Source organism: Hypanus sabinus, chromosome X1 (genome assembly GCF_030144855.1).
Source record: "Hypanus sabinus isolate sHypSab1 chromosome X1, sHypSab1.hap1, whole genome shotgun sequence".
Taxonomy (NCBI): domain Eukaryota; kingdom Metazoa; phylum Chordata; class Chondrichthyes; order Myliobatiformes; family Dasyatidae; genus Hypanus; species Hypanus sabinus.
In genome coordinates this window covers 9,152,809-9,168,670 of record NC_082738.1, presented here as the reverse complement: position 1 = coordinate 9,168,670, position 15,862 = coordinate 9,152,809, and the positions used below count along the sequence as shown (strand labels likewise).

General features: G+C 39.5%; 1 protein-coding gene across 3 annotated transcripts in view; it reads right to left on the bottom strand.

Annotated features, from left to right (window-relative positions):
• LOC132384559 (protein TANC2-like) overlaps window positions 1-15,862 on the bottom strand; it is a 764,460-nt gene that overhangs the window by 636,852 nt on the left and 111,746 nt on the right. For all 3 annotated transcript variants that reach the window (XM_059955744.1, XM_059955745.1, XM_059955743.1), the window contains one exon: window positions 15,253-15,420. The gene's annotated coding sequence lies outside the window, so the exon portion shown is untranslated. The remainder of the gene's footprint in view (window positions 1-15,252; window positions 15,421-15,862) is intronic.

Sequence of the window (15,862 nt, the reverse complement as noted above, 5' to 3'; positions counted from 1 at the left end):
CGCTTCAGCCGTCCTCCACGACCTCACACCTGGGAACACCCAAAGTGGTCAACCGAGCAATGTGGCACACGCCCACCTTCTTCGGCGTCTTCTTCCCCACTCCCAAAAAAAAACACGAAACCCCAGCTCCCAGACCCACAATAAAAAAATGACATCCAACCCCATTGGTTAACAAATGAATACAATCCCCATTATCAGCAATCCTAAACCTAAACAGACTGCGAGAAGCTTCTAGAATGCTCTGCCAGACAACACACTCTCTCCAGTTAGCATAACAAAGAAACAGTTTTAGTTTTAACAAAGAAGCCATTTTGATTAACATACGCAGTACACATTGTCTAATTTTTACTGTGTACTGTACTGTCGAAATGACAATAAAAAGTGACTTGACTTGACTTGACTTGACAATCAATTCCTTGGTCTTGCCGACGAGTGCAAGGTTGTTGCTGCGACACCACTCAACTACCTAACCTAGCTTGCTCCTGTACGCCTCCCTGTCATCATCTGAAATTCTGCCAACAATAATGTGTTAGCAAATTTATCGCTGGTGTTTGAACTGGGCCTAGCCACACAGTCATGGGTGTAGAGAGAATAATGCAATGGACTAAGCAAAAGGTGTTATCTGAATAATTGACCACCACCATCACCCAATTCAGGAATCTGTAGTTTAATTCTTCACTTATTTGGTTAATAGCAACATAGCCTAAGCATATAAACCACCCATATACTCACTAACCCATTGGGGGAGCCCAAGAGCATCTTCCTTCAATACTTCAATGTCTATAATATTTTATTTATTTATTGATTGAGATACAGCTCAGAATAGGCCCTTCCGGCCCTACGAGCCACGCCACCCAGCAATCCCCCAATTTATTCCTAGCCTAATCACAGGACAATTTACAATGACCAATTAACCTACAACATCTTTGGACTGTGGGATGAAACTGAAGCGCCCGGAGGAAACTCACTCAGTCACAAAGATAACATGCAAACTCCTTACTCGCAGCAATGGGAATTGAATCCAGGTCACCTGTACTGTAAAGAATCGTGCTAACCACTACGCTAACATGCTGCTTTGATAAAAGGAAAGTAATGAAAAATTTATTTCATTATTGTTGCATATTTTACATTTAATCTTTAATGAATAGAACCTGGAACTTGATGTATAGAGTAAGTTCCAAGAAAATGTTATAATTGATGAAGCTATTCAATTATTTGCTCCCAAAATCAAAATATCATGTTCCACTCAAAGATATTTCAATCAGATAATTAACTTGGCTTAAGAAACTTCAGGATTTCTGAAAATTATACCTTCTATTCATAGAAAATACTATTTCTTAATCTACTTCAAGTGGGGTATCAAATTATTAATGGTATTGATATCTCAAAAGTAAACAAGGTCAAATTTAATAATACTGGGTGCCACACAGTGGTGGGACTGAGGTTCTACACCTGGAATGTACTTCAGCCAAGTTAACAACTATTTTGTTTTTAGATATATATGATCTAACTGGCACATTACATAGACTACACTTTGTTCTTTGCTTACCATGCAGTGCAGTATCTATGGCTACGTTACTTCAATGGCAAACATTTGCTTCCCTCAGCCACTTCCCCTTTCTTCTGCTTCCACTGTCCCGTGGGTAAGTGTCATTTTTCCCATCAGTGTTATTAATTCTAATCCTTGGATTTCAGTGCCATCTACTGATAACAATTAAAAACAAAAATCAGCAAATAGCAAGATCAATTCCTCCTCAAAGTTATTTCATTTTTGGCAATGACCTTTCATTGGGGTTTAGATTTTAAATTTTATACTGAGAAGACCTTTAATCTTAATCATCTGATTGTCACAGAAAGTCACAAATCCACTTTTATATCTGAAATGCTGTCCATCAATTCAATCTGCAACTTCATCAGGTAATAGAGAAAAACAAAATCCAAGTTTACTGTGTTACAAGAACAAATGGTAACAAGTCTCTACCAAAAGCAATTATTCTAGAGCTCTGCTGTATCATAAAGATAGGCAGAATGTAAGTTGGGTGCTGGGCAGCTCCAACTATAAAAGATAACAGGACAACAGGGAGAAAGGTTTTTCTCTATTGGATGAAGATGAAAATAAGGCACAGCAACACTGAAATTCACAACATAAGAGTCCCACTACAGTAACTGCTGTGCTAAGCAGGCTACCAACCTAAAATAATAGGAGTTTGTATCAAAGGGAAAATCAAACTGGCGAAGCTCACCTTGGGGACAAATTCATGGAATGCATTCAACAGTTTCATAGCAACAACATTAATCTCGTTGTGAAGGATTCCCCTGGAAATATAATTACATGATGATAGAGTCTCACGTTCAGTTTGAGTGTCAAATTTCAAGCCCAAAATGGGAGTTTTTAAAACTCATAGGACAATCAGCTAATATAGATTGGAAAATTAGTTTATATTACAGTGGATAAACAACTATTTAAATAAACATGTCATATAGCTGAAAAGTATATTTCCTCCGGAAAAATAGATTCCATAAAAAAATTGTCCATTCGTTTCTAATTTAATAACATAAGACACAGGAGTAAACCATCCAGCCCTTTAAACATGTACTGTCATTCACCAAAACCATGACAAATTTTGTACCTCAATGCCATTTTCCAGAACTATCAACTATATCCCTCAATTTCTCCAATTTCAAATAAATTTGAATAAAATCAATTACTGAGCCGCCACTGACACTTTGTGGTGGAGAATTCAAAAGATTTCTTCTCATCGTTCCTGAATAGAATGTCCCTTATTCTGAGGCTACAACCCTTGGTTCTGCAAACCTCAGCCATGAAAAGCATCCTTCTTTCATCCAGCTTGCTAAACCTATGTAAGAATTGTCAGTTTCAGTGAAAAGAGGCACTGAGGCCCCTTTGAACATCAATGCTACCTAATCTCTCTCCATTAAAAAGTACTCTGCCTTTCAGTGTTGTATACCAAAGTGGTTAATTTCCCTTTTATTCCCCAAATCACATTGCACTTTCCAGGGTTTTGCCTAACCACCCATTTGGTCTCGATTCTCCCTGTATATCATCTTCTCTACCCACTATCCTACTTTGTATTGGATCATGACCTAACTTGAAAATATGATACATGGTTCCCTCAGCCAAATGGCTGATATAGATTATAAAAGCCAAAGCAAAACCTGCAGTATCTCACTAGTTACAGCCAACCAACTTGACAACCATTTATTCTTACTCTCCACTTTTTGTCCGACAACCAATTCTCAATTCAAGTCAGTATCTTGCCCTCCAATTACATGTGCTCTAACTTATTGACCACGCTCCAATGATCTTATCAAAAGCCTGAAGATTCAAATATGCATGCACTCATTTCTCCTTCCAGATAGATACTTTTATTGATCCCAAAGAAAATTACAGTGTCACAGTAGCATTACAAGTGCACAGATACACAATATACAAATTTTAGAAATATGAAAGAATAAATAAGTTACCTCAAACAGTCTAACAGGAGGGGATCATCATTTCCCTGGCTATAGGTTGACTCATTATAGAGCAGAATAGCTGAGAGTAATAATTAGTGCAATTTGGAGCAGCACAGTTGTCTTATCTATTCTACCAGCTACATCCTCAATGTCATCAATGTCTGCTTCAGTTAAGAAGTGATGCATGTCTTGATTTTTGGGCGGAAAACAATATAGATAATGACTTTGATTGAGAGAAGAATATAATCTAGATTTATTTTACAAAACTTGAGACTATAGATGATGCATTATAAAGCACTTTAGATTTCATTCAGTTCTTACCCTACTTATTATATGGCGTCAATTTAAAAAGATTTCTCCTAAAATGTGCAAGTTAAAAGTAGCAAAATATCTGGAGGACAATAATGCACCTTAAGTATTGATAATAAAACATTACAATAATAAAAGGTTTTTTAAAAAAATCAAGAAAAAGGTCACGGGAAAGATGAATGAAAACATCTGATGTTATTTTTTGAAATATTTAGAGATTAACAAGATTTACTGTAATAAAAACATACATTTTATTTGTTCCTCCATCTTCATTGTAAATATGCTGACAACAATAATTTGATTCTGATTTGTATTTCTTTCTCCTGAACCATGGCTACCCATTCAACTGCAGCTGACAAGTCCCTGCTTCCCACAACAAAGTATGAGTAAAGTTCCTCATCTCTTTCCATCCATCCAACCAATCTCCACATTCAATGGATCATCATTTATAATTTCTGTCGCGTTCGATGAAGTTGCATTACCAGACACATCTTTGCTTCCCTTTCCTCCTAGCATTCTAAGGGGTCTCTTCTCTTCACAACTCCGGTTTGTTCCTCCATCTCCACCTACTATTCCCTTTCTCTTGGCACTTTTGCATGTAACCAATGAGATCTAACACTTATCCCTTTATCTATTCCCTTCTTACCATTCAAGGACCCCAAACAATCCTTTCAGGTGAAACAATGATTCACTTAGAACCATGGAACCTTAAAACATTACAGCACAGAAAAAGTCCTTTTGGCCCTTCTTGGCTGTGCCGAACCATGTTTATGCCTTGTCCCACTGACCTGCACCTGGACCATATCCCTCCATACACCTCTCATCCATGAACCTGTCCAAGTTTTTCTTAAACGTTAAAAGTGAGCCCACATTTACCACTTCATCTGGCAGCTCATTCCACACTCCCACCACTCTCTGTCTGAAGAAGCCTCCCCTAATGTTCCCTTTAAACTTTTCCCCCTCCACCCATGTCCTCTGTTTTTTTTCCTCCCTTAACCTCAGTGGAAAAAGCCTGCTTGCATTCACTCTATCTATACCCATCATAATTTTATATACCTCTATCAAATCTCCCCTCATTCTTCTACACTCCAGGGAATAAAGTCTTAACCTTTTCAACCTTTCTCTGTAACTCAGTTTCTCAAGTCCCGGCAACATCCTTGTAAACCTTCTCTGCACTCTTTCAACCTTACTAATATCCTTCCTGTAATTTGGCGACCAAAACTGCTCACAATACTCCAAATTCGGCCTCACAAATGCCTTATACAACCTTGCCGTAACATTCCAACTCTTATACTCAATACTTTGATTTATAAAGGCCAATGTACCAAAGGCTCTCTTTACTACCCTATCTACCTGTGACACCACTTTCAGGGAATTTTATATCTGAATTCCCAGATCCCTCTGTTCTACTGCACTCCTCAGTGCCCTACCATTTACCTTGTATGCTCTACCTTGGTTTTTCCTTCCAAAGTGCAATACCTCACACTCGTCTGTATTAAACTCCATCTGCTATTTTTCACCCCATTTTTCCAGCTGGTCCAAATCCCTCTACAAGCTTTGAAAACCTTCCTCACTGTCCACTACACTTTCAATCTTTGTATCATCAGCAAATTTGCTGATCCAATTTACCATATTATCATCCAGATCATTGATATAGATGACAAATAACAATGGACCCAGGACTGATCCCTGTGGCACACCACTAGTTACAGGCCTCCACTCAGAGAAGCAATCCTCCACTAACACTCTCTGACTTTTCCCATTGAGCCAATGTCTAATCCAATCTACTACCTCACCATGTACCTAGCAACTGAATCTTCCTAACTAACCTCCCATGCGGGACTTTGTCAAAGGCTTTACTGAAGTCCATGTAGACAACATCCACTGCCTTCCCTTCATCCACTTTCCTGGTAACCTCCTTGAAAAACTCTAATAGTTTTGTTAGTGGAGGATTACAAATACCTGGGGATACGAATGGACAATAAACTGGACTGGTCAAAGAACCCTGAGGCTGTCTACAAGAAGGGTCAGAGCCGTCTCTATTTCCTGAGGAGACTGAGGTCCTATAACATCTGCCGGACGATGCTGAGGATGTTCTATGAGTCTGTGGTCTGTGGTGGCCAGTGCTATCATGTTTGCTGTTGTGTGCTGGGGCAGCAGGCTGAGGGTAGCAGACACCAACAGAATCAACAAACTCATTCGGAAGGCCAGTGACGTTGTGGGGGTGGAACTGGACTCTCTGATGGTGGTGTCTGAAAGGAGGATGCTGTCCAAGTTGCATGCCATCTTGGACAATGACTCCCATCCACTCCATAGTGTACTGGTTAGGCACAGGAGTACATTCAGCCAGAGACTCATTCCACCGAGATGCAACACTGAGCGTCATAGGAAGTCATTCCTGCCTGTGGCCATCAAACTTTACAATTCCTCCCTCGGAGTGTCAGACACCCTGAGCCAATAGGCTGGTCCTGGACTTATTTCCACTTGTCATGATTAACTTATTATTATTTAATTATTTATGGTTTTATATTGCTATATTTCTTCACTATTCTTGGTTGGTGTGACTGTAATGAAACCCAATTTCCCTCGGGATCAATAAAGTATGTCTGTTTGTTAAACATGACCTGTCACGCACAAAGCCGTGTTGACTCTCCCTAATAAGTCCCTGTCTATCTAAATACTTGTAGATCTTATCTCTTCGTATTCCTTCCAATAATTTACCTACTACCAACGTCAAATTTACCGGCATATAATTTCCCGGATTAATTTTAGAGCCTTTTTTAAACAACGGAACAACATGAGCTATCCTCCAATCCTCTGGCACCTCACCTGTAGATACCAACATTTTAAATACATCTGCTAGGGCCCCTGCAATTTCAAAACTAGTCTCCTTCAAGGTCCAAGGGAATACCTTGTCAGGTCCTGGGGATTTATCTACTCTGATTTGCCTCAAGATAGCAAGCACCTACTCCTCTTCAATCTGTATAGGTTCCATGACCTCACTACTTGTTTGCCTTATTTCCATTGACTCCATGCCAGTTTCCTTAGTAAATACAGACATAAAAAACCCATTTAAGATCTTTTGGTTTTCTTTTGGTTCCATACATAACAGACCACTCTGATCTCAAGAGGACCAATTTTATCCCTTGCTATCCTTTTGCTCTTAATATACCTGCAGAAGCTCTTTGGATTATCCTTCACTTTGACTGCCAAAGCTACCTCATGTCTTCTTTTAGCCCTCCTGATTTTTTTCTTAAGTTTTTTTTTGCACTTTTTATACTCCTCAAGTAACTTATTTGCTCCCTGTTCCATAGCTGTCTACTTGAATAGCTTACACTCCAATGGACTCCTCGACAGGAGAAAAAGTAAATGCAGACTGTGCCATGCTCTTTTTTCGCTGCTGCCATCAGATAAAAGGTATAAATGCCTCAGGACTTGCACCACTAGGTTCAAGAACAGTTACTACCCTTCAACCATCAGGCTCTTGACACTCATTCTGTTTCTGGTGTTCCCACAACCAATGATCTCTCTTTAAGGACTCTTTACACAGTCTGTTATTCACTGATCCCATTTACAGCTATTTTTCTATAGATTTCCTACGTACGTCCACAGAAAAAGAATCTCAGGGTTGTATGTGACGACATGTATGTACTCTGATTAGAGATTTTACTTTGGACTGCAATGCAAAGCACCCTAATACTGTTATAACAAGGCCCAACTTGAGGAATATCAGAATCAGGTTTAATATCACCGACTTATGTCGTGAAATTTGTTAACTTTGCAGCAGCAGTACAATAAACAAAAAATGAATTACAGTAAATATATATGCATATTGAACAGCTAAGTTAAGTAGTGCAAAAAAACAAATTTTAAGTATTGAGGTAGTGTTCATGGATTTAATGTCCACTGTAAGTGCTGCTCATGTGTATTGTGCTGTAGGTTTTCTATATTCCTATGTTTCTAAAAATATATATAGTATGTGACTTTATAAATCAAATAACTTTTAAGTTTCAGAGTAGGGTAATAAGCTGGAGAGAATAAAGGGAGTATCTTTAACAGGGTGGAGGCCAAAAGCAATAGAATGACAGAGACATTGGAAATGCAGGCCAAGACAGCAAAGGTTTGTCAACCTCAGTTGACATCTCTGAAGATGTAAACAGCAGGAAATGAATGAAAACACTAGGAGAGGATATAAAAAAATGCAAGAACTGCAAAATACAAAGTATTAAGTATAGCAGATGCTAGAAATAAAATAAAGGAGAACAGTATGAACATTTAGCAAACAGAACAGCAAATGCAGAGATAAACACAGACTTGGCATTACAGACTGATAATTCTTCATTTGACGCGGTCATTTCAATGATCTTTTCTCCTCTTCGCAGATGCTCAGTAACCCTTTTTAATCCAATGGCTACTAAATAAAAATCCCTCTTTCAACACCAAGACTTTGTTTTACTTTTTTTACAGTCCTAATCAAAAAGCTACATTCCTCTGCAAATGAATCCTCAATTTTCTCACTAGAAGACCACAACCTGTGCGGACTGGGAATAATATCTCCACCCCGCTGACCATCAACACTGGGGTACCTCAGGGGTGTGTGCTTAGCCCACTGCTCTACTCTCTCTATACCCATGACTGTGTGCTCAAATACCATCTATAATTTTGCTAATGATACAACCATTGTTGGCAGTATCTCAGATGATGACCTGAAGGCGTACAGGAGTAAGATGTACCAGCTAGTTGAGTGGTGTCACAACAACAACCTTGCATTCAACATCAGTAAGACCAAACAGCTCAATGAAGACTTCAAAGAGTAAGATGAGGGAACACACACCAGTCCTTATCAAGCCATCAGAAGTGGCGGGAATGAGCAACTTCAAATTCCTGGATGTCAATATCTCTGAGGATCTAACCAGCTCCCAACATATTGATCAGCTATAAAAAATGCAAGACAGTGGCTATATTTTACCATGAGTTAGAAGAGATTGTGTTTGTCACCTAAAACTCATGGAGAGCATTCTAACTGGCTGTATTACCATCTGGTATGGGGGTGGGAGAGGGGCTTCTGCACAGGATCGAAGTAAGCTGCAGAGAATTGTAAAATTAGTCAACCCCAACACAGATACTAGCTTCCACAGTATCCAAGATATCTTCAAGGAGCAATGTCTCAGAAAAGCAGCTTCCATTATTAAGGACCCCCACCACCCAGGACATGCACTCTTCTCATTGTTACCATCAGGAAGGAGGTACAGAAGCCTGAAGCCACACACTCAGCGATTCAGGGACAGCTTCTTCCCCTCTGCCATCCGATTCCTAAATGGACATTGAATCCATGAATACTACCTCACTACATTTTTTTAAATTTCTGTTTTTGCCCTACTTATCTTAATTTAACTATTTAATATACAAATATATACTTGCTATAATTCAGCTTTTTTCTCTATATTATCATGTATTGCATTGTACTGCTGCCACAAAGTTAAATTTCACAACGTATGTCAGTAATTTTGATTCTGATGAAAGCCTCACTCATCCAAACTCAAAAATGTACACTTTGCTGCACAGATGTCACAGGTTAGTCAGAGGTGTTGTGAGTTTAACAGCAAGCCAAGGGCAACCAGCATGCCAGTTTATCTTTATGCAGTTTTGAACTAAATTATCTTACTGCACCAGGACTTTAAGTTTCTGAGCATCAACATCTCAGAGGTTCTATCCTGAGCCCAACACTTTAATGCAATAACAAAGAAGGCATGTCAGTAATTGTACTTTGTTAGGAATTTGAGGAGATTTGATATGTTGCCAAAGAGTCTTAAATTTCTACAGATGTATAGTGGAGAGCCTAGTATGGAGACATCACTGCATTGGACAGCAAGGGGCTCCATCATGAGCACAACCTTCCCTACCATTGAGAACATCTTAAAGAGGTGGAGACTCAAGAAACTGGCATCTGTCGTTAAGGATCCTCACCATCAGGAGACATGCCTCTTCCCGTTGCTACCATCAGGAGCTTGAAGACCCACACTCAATGATTCAGCAACATCTTCCCTGTGGTCATCAGATTTCTGAATGGTCCATAAACACTACTTATCTTATAATTTATAGCAATTTTATGTCTTTACACCATACTGCTGCTGCAAAACAAATTTCACGTCAAGTAAACCTTTTTCTAATTTCTCTATTAGGAGCCAGTATGGACGAATGGCCTCCTTCTATGCCATAATGATGTTATTAAATCCTCAAAGACCTCTTGTAATCTTTGATGCTTTGAAGAGATTATGCAGTTTAAGACTGTAAGAGATTTATAGAAAATAGGAAAGAGCAAGGTTAAGCAAATTTATAAAAAAGCTTAAAATTGAACCAGAATCAATATTGATTAGCAAACACATGTACAATAGGTTTCTGAATTAAAACATGGGCAGAGTTTTGAATATCCTCGTTAACTGAGTGGAACAAGGGCCCATAGAAAAAAAAATTGAAGTTCAATACAATACAAACTGCAACCCAAACAATGCAGTACTAGGACTCCATCAGTTCCCGCTATGGGCAATTAAACCATCTCTTCACCGACCTAATCATTCGTCCATCCTAATAAAGTAGAACTCATTCTAATACATTGTCTAGCAGAAGTATAAATTGTAATTTCATTAATTATGAAAGTTTACCTTCATTACTACTCTCCATATACATCTTTGTTGTCAGAATTCAGTTATTTTTAATTCTGCCTTAAACATGCAGGAAAAAAAAATCATAATATCTGAGAGCCCAATTTCAATGTCAGTGCTCAAAATTGTATGCTTTTCTGTCCAGTGCCAAAAAATCTCCACATCAGATGCACAGCAAAACTCATATCCCAGGTGCATTAACAACAGCTTGCCTGGTCAGATTAGCTGCCATTAAAAAGCCTTCAGCAGCTTTCCAATGATCAGTTGGTAAACTGGACAATGCAATAGCAGTTGTTACTTAATCCTGGTAAGTGTAAAACAGTGCATTTTTTGGAGATAGAACAAGGATAGAACATACATCATATAAAATAACACCCGAGGAAATATTGAGAGCAGACGGACCTTGGTGTGCACATCCTTAGACACTCCCCACCCCCCACACCAACAAAGTTAAGGTAGAAAAGGCCTTCATTAACTGGAGCATAAAATAGAGATGTATGTAGGTCATGATACCTTATACAACTTCGGTAAGACCACAGCTGGAATATTGTGGGATCTGATAGGGGTGTATAAAATTATGATAGACATAGGGTAAATAGTAGGAAACATTTGTCCATAATAGAAAAATCTAAAACCACAACTTTAAGCTGAAGAATGAGAGGGCTGGTGGGAACCTTGGAAAAAAGGATTTTACCCAAAGATTGGGTACAAACTAGAATTCAATGAGAAGTAGAGGCAGCTACTGTCACAAAATTTATGTGGATGAGCACTTGAATCACCAAAGCATTGAAGGCTACACACCAAATGCTAGTAGCTAGTAAATGGGATTGGTATAGATGGGTATTTGACAGCTAGCATGAGCATTGTGACTGAAGGGCTTGTTGCTGTGACATACGATGGTGAATCTCAAACAAGAATTTGTATCATCCGCTTCTCTTGATCTCCATGCTATCACAGATAAGCCCTTTGCTCTCTGTCACCACTCTCCCTTCTCTAAAAGTTTAAATATGCCTTTTTAAATTTTCCCACTTCTTGAAAGTCACAAGCCTGAAATACTGAAGTCATCTCTTCACAGATCTGATGACTATTCACTTGAATTCTCCTTTCAAAATAATACTTTGTTATTCAGTGGCAGTGCAGAACAAAATTGCATGGTCTAGATATCATTGTTCCACACCAACACTGTCCCAATTTAATATAATGTTCAAATATGTAGATGAAAATAGATCCCCGTTTACAACCTGTACAATTTATTTTTTCCCCTGATACCTACCATGCAGTTTTAGGATTTGATTGAAAAAATAACAGATTAATTAATATTTCTTTTACTTGTTTACACTTATTTTTAGCTTGGTATAATTGTGCATTTTTGTGCTGAGAAGCAGGACCTCCCAGGTAGTAATTTCTGAAGTGCTACCCGTGCCATATGCCAGTGTGGGTAGACACAGGATGATTTGGCAGATAAATGTGTGGCTGAGAAGCTGGTGCAGGGGGCAGGGCTTCAGGTTCTTGGATCAGTGGGATCTATCTCTCCTGGGGGAGGTATGACCTGTTCAAAAGTGACAGGTTGCACCTGAACCCGAGGAGGACAAATATTCTTGCAGGTAAGTTTGTTAGAGCTGTTGAGGAGGGTTTAAACTAACTTGGCAGGGTGGTGGGAACTGGCAAGAACGGATTCAAGAAAGGACGGATGGTAAAAAAGTAGATAGCATGCAGTCAGATTGTCAGGAAGGGCAGGCAGGTGATGGGACTTTGTTGCAGCCAACAGGCTGAGTATCAAATCATTAGGGACGCAGAGTCAGAAAGACAGCAAATACGGTACTCAAGGTGTTGTATCTAAATGCACAGAGTATAAGAAATAAGGTGGATGATCTTGTTGCAATATTACAGATTGCCAGGTATGATGGTGTGGCCATCACTGAATCGTGGCTGAAGAATGGTTGTAGTTGGGAGCTGAATGTCCAAGGTTACACGTTATGTCAGGGGGATAGGAAGATAGGCAGAGGAGGTGGTGTGGCTCTACTGGTAAAGAGTGGCATCAAATCAGTAGAAAGATGTGACATAGGATCAGAAGATGTTGAATCCTTGTGGGCTGTGTTAAGAAACTGCAAGGGTAAAAGGACGTTGATGGCAGTTATATACAGGCCTCCCCACAGTGGCTGGGAAGTGGACCACAGGTTACAACAGGAAATAGAAAAGGCAAGTTAAAGGGGCAATGTTATGGTAGTCATGGGAGATTTTAACATGCAGGTCAATTGGGAAAATCAGGTTGGTAATGGATCTCAAGAGAGTGAGCTTGTTGAATGCCTAAGAGATGGCTTTTTAGAGCAGTTTGTCGTTGAGCCTACTAGGTATTGGGTGTTATGTAATGAACCAGAGGCAATTAGGGAGCTTAAGGTAAAATAACCCTTAGGAGCCAGTGATCACAATATGATTGTGTTGAACTTGAAATTTGATAGGGAGAAAGTAAAGTCTGATGTAGCAGTACTTCAGTGAAGTAAAGGAAATTACAGTGGTATGAGAGAGGAAACACGAGGAAATCTGCAGATGCTGGAAATTCAAACCACACACACAAAATGCTGGTGGAACACAGCAGGCCACACAGTGTTACCAAGTTAACAAGTTACCAAGCTGCTTACCAAGTTAAGAGCCCATGCTATTACAGGGAAGTTACTAGCATGGATAGAGCATTGGCTGATGTTCTCAGTGAGTAGGAATAAAAGGATCCTTTTCTGATTGGCCACCAGTGACTTGTGGTGTTCCGTAGGGGTTGGGGTTGGTGTTGGGACCAGTTCTTTTTATGCTGTATATAAATGATTTAGAAGATGGGATAGATGGCTTTGTTGCCAAGTTTTCAGATGATATGAAGGTGAAGGGGCAGGTAGTGTTGAGAAAACAGGTAGGATGCAGAAGGACTTAGACAGTTTAGTAGAATGGGCAAGAAAGTGACAAATGAAATACAATGTTGGAAAATGCCTGTAGTAGTAGAAATGAATGTGTGGACTATTTTCTAAATGGGGAGAAAATCCAGGAATGTGGGATGCAGAGGGACTTGGGAGTCCTTGTGCAGAACACCCTGAAGGTTAACTTGCAGGTTGAGTCAGTGGTGAGGAAGGCAAATACCATGTTAGCATTCATTTCAAGAGGTCTAGAATACAAGAGCAGGGATGTGATGCTGAGGCTTTATAAGGCACTAGTGAGACCTCACCTTGAGTACTGTGAACAGTTTTGGGCCACTCATCTTGGAAAAGATGTGCTGGCATTGGAGAGGGTCTAGAGGAGATTCACAAGGATGATTCCAGGAATGAAAGGGTTATCATACGAGGAACGCTTAATGGCTCTGGGTTGTACTCACTGGAATTCAGAAGAATGAGGGGAGATCTCATTGAAACCTTTCGAATGTTGAAAAGCCTAGACAGAGTAGATATGGAAAGGATGAGTCCAACTGTGGGAGGATCTAGGACAAGAGGGCACAGCCTCAGGATAGAGGGGTGCCCTTTCAAAACAGGGATGCAGAGACATGTTTTTTAGCCGAGGGTAGTGAATTTGTGGAATTTGTTGTCACATTCAGCTGTGGAGGCCAGGTCATTGGGTGTATTTAAGGCAGAGATTGATAGGTTTTTAATTGGACACGGCATCAAAGGTTATGGGGAGAAGGCCAGGAACTGGGGTTGAGGAGGAGATAGAAAAAAGGATCAGCCATGATTGAATTGTGGAGCAGACTCGATGGGCCAGATGGCCTAATTCTGCTCCTATGTCTTATGGTCTTATTTCAATTTAAAAAATAATTTCCTGGTAAATTCAGATCAACAGCAGAGTACCCTGTGGAACTGTAGAAATGAAAGCAGGCAGTGGACTGAAAAGCACAGCACAGCTGCAATTCAAAGTCCTTGGAAGGTCTGAATGTGAAACATTGTCAGTAAAGTACAGGATGTCCTCAGTTTGGTGTAATAATGTCTTCAAAACTCATTGCATATCCACTTAAAAATTTACTTTCAATGGCCATTTTATTAGGTACACCCGGACACTTGCTTGTTAATACAAATATCTTAACAGTCAATCATGGGCAGCAACACAGTGAATAACAGTTTGCAGACACGGTCAAGAGGTTCAGTTGTTGGTCAGACCAAACATCAGAATGGGGAAGAAATGTGATTGAAGTGATTTTGACCCCAGAATGATTGCTGGGCCAGACAGGTGGTTAGAGTACCTCAAAAACTGCTAATCTCCTAGGATTTTCAAACACAACAGTCCCTAGAGTTTACAGTGAATGGTGTGAAAAACAAAAAAAAATCACCCAGTTCTGTGTGAAAACGCCTTGTTAATGTGAGAGGTCAGAGGAGAATGGCCAGACTCGTTCAAGCTGACAGGAAGGTGACAGTAACTAAGATGACCACACATTACAACAGTGGAGTGCAGAAGAGCATCTCTGAATGCACAACACGTCGAACCTTGAAGTGAATGGACTACAGCAGCAGAAGACCAACATCCATTCAGTGGCCACTTTATTTAGTACAGGAGGTACCTAATGAAGTGACTACTGAGCTATTTCCTGCAAGGAGGAGCATTTGAGGGCCAAAGAGAGGCTCAACACATACAGTACAAGTATATTTCTCCAAAATAGGCAAGTATATAGAGCTTACATAATTAATCTGCAAAAAAAATCCACTTGTTCTTTATTTTTGGCTGATTTTTTTCTTTTATGCTTAGAAAATAAACTGAAAACTATTTGCTTGTTAAGATAATTACCAAAACTAAACATATTAATGTAAACATGGCAAACGTTACTGAAAATTATTCTTACTGTGATAAGTGTATCAGGAATCAAAATCAAGCAGAAATACGCCATCAATCTTTACAAGTGATCAGCAGGTGGCATCTGCTGCTACTACGAAAGCCTCTTATGTGGTCTTCAATCAAATTACAGTTTGGTCCTAAAGGATTAATCCACGTCTTTGTCATTTGTTTCACCCTGCAGAAAGAAAGATAAGGAATTATGTGTCAATTACAATCCGGAGTTACAATTTATTCTACAGGTGTTAAATTGTTCTCTTAAAATACTCATATTAAATTACACATCGAAGCCAAGAACACTGACCACTGATTAACTCCAACTGCTTTGAGGATTCAATTACAGTACTCAGGTTGGACAGCTGACTACATCAGGAAAGCTAGTCACTCGCATAATAACTTTTAGCTGTTACAAGATCTTTCCCACCACAATGAAAAAGTTAAAAAATAAATATTGATGCAGATCAAAGACTTCTAACCAGAAGGTTTCACATTAGACCATCTTTATACATGTATGCATGGTATAGAACCTTCCTTGTCGCTCTCTAAGGGAAGCACACCTGGAGATTCAAATGCAGGTGCTCAAGGAACCATTGTTTGGTGAGGGAGAGGAAGAAGCAAGC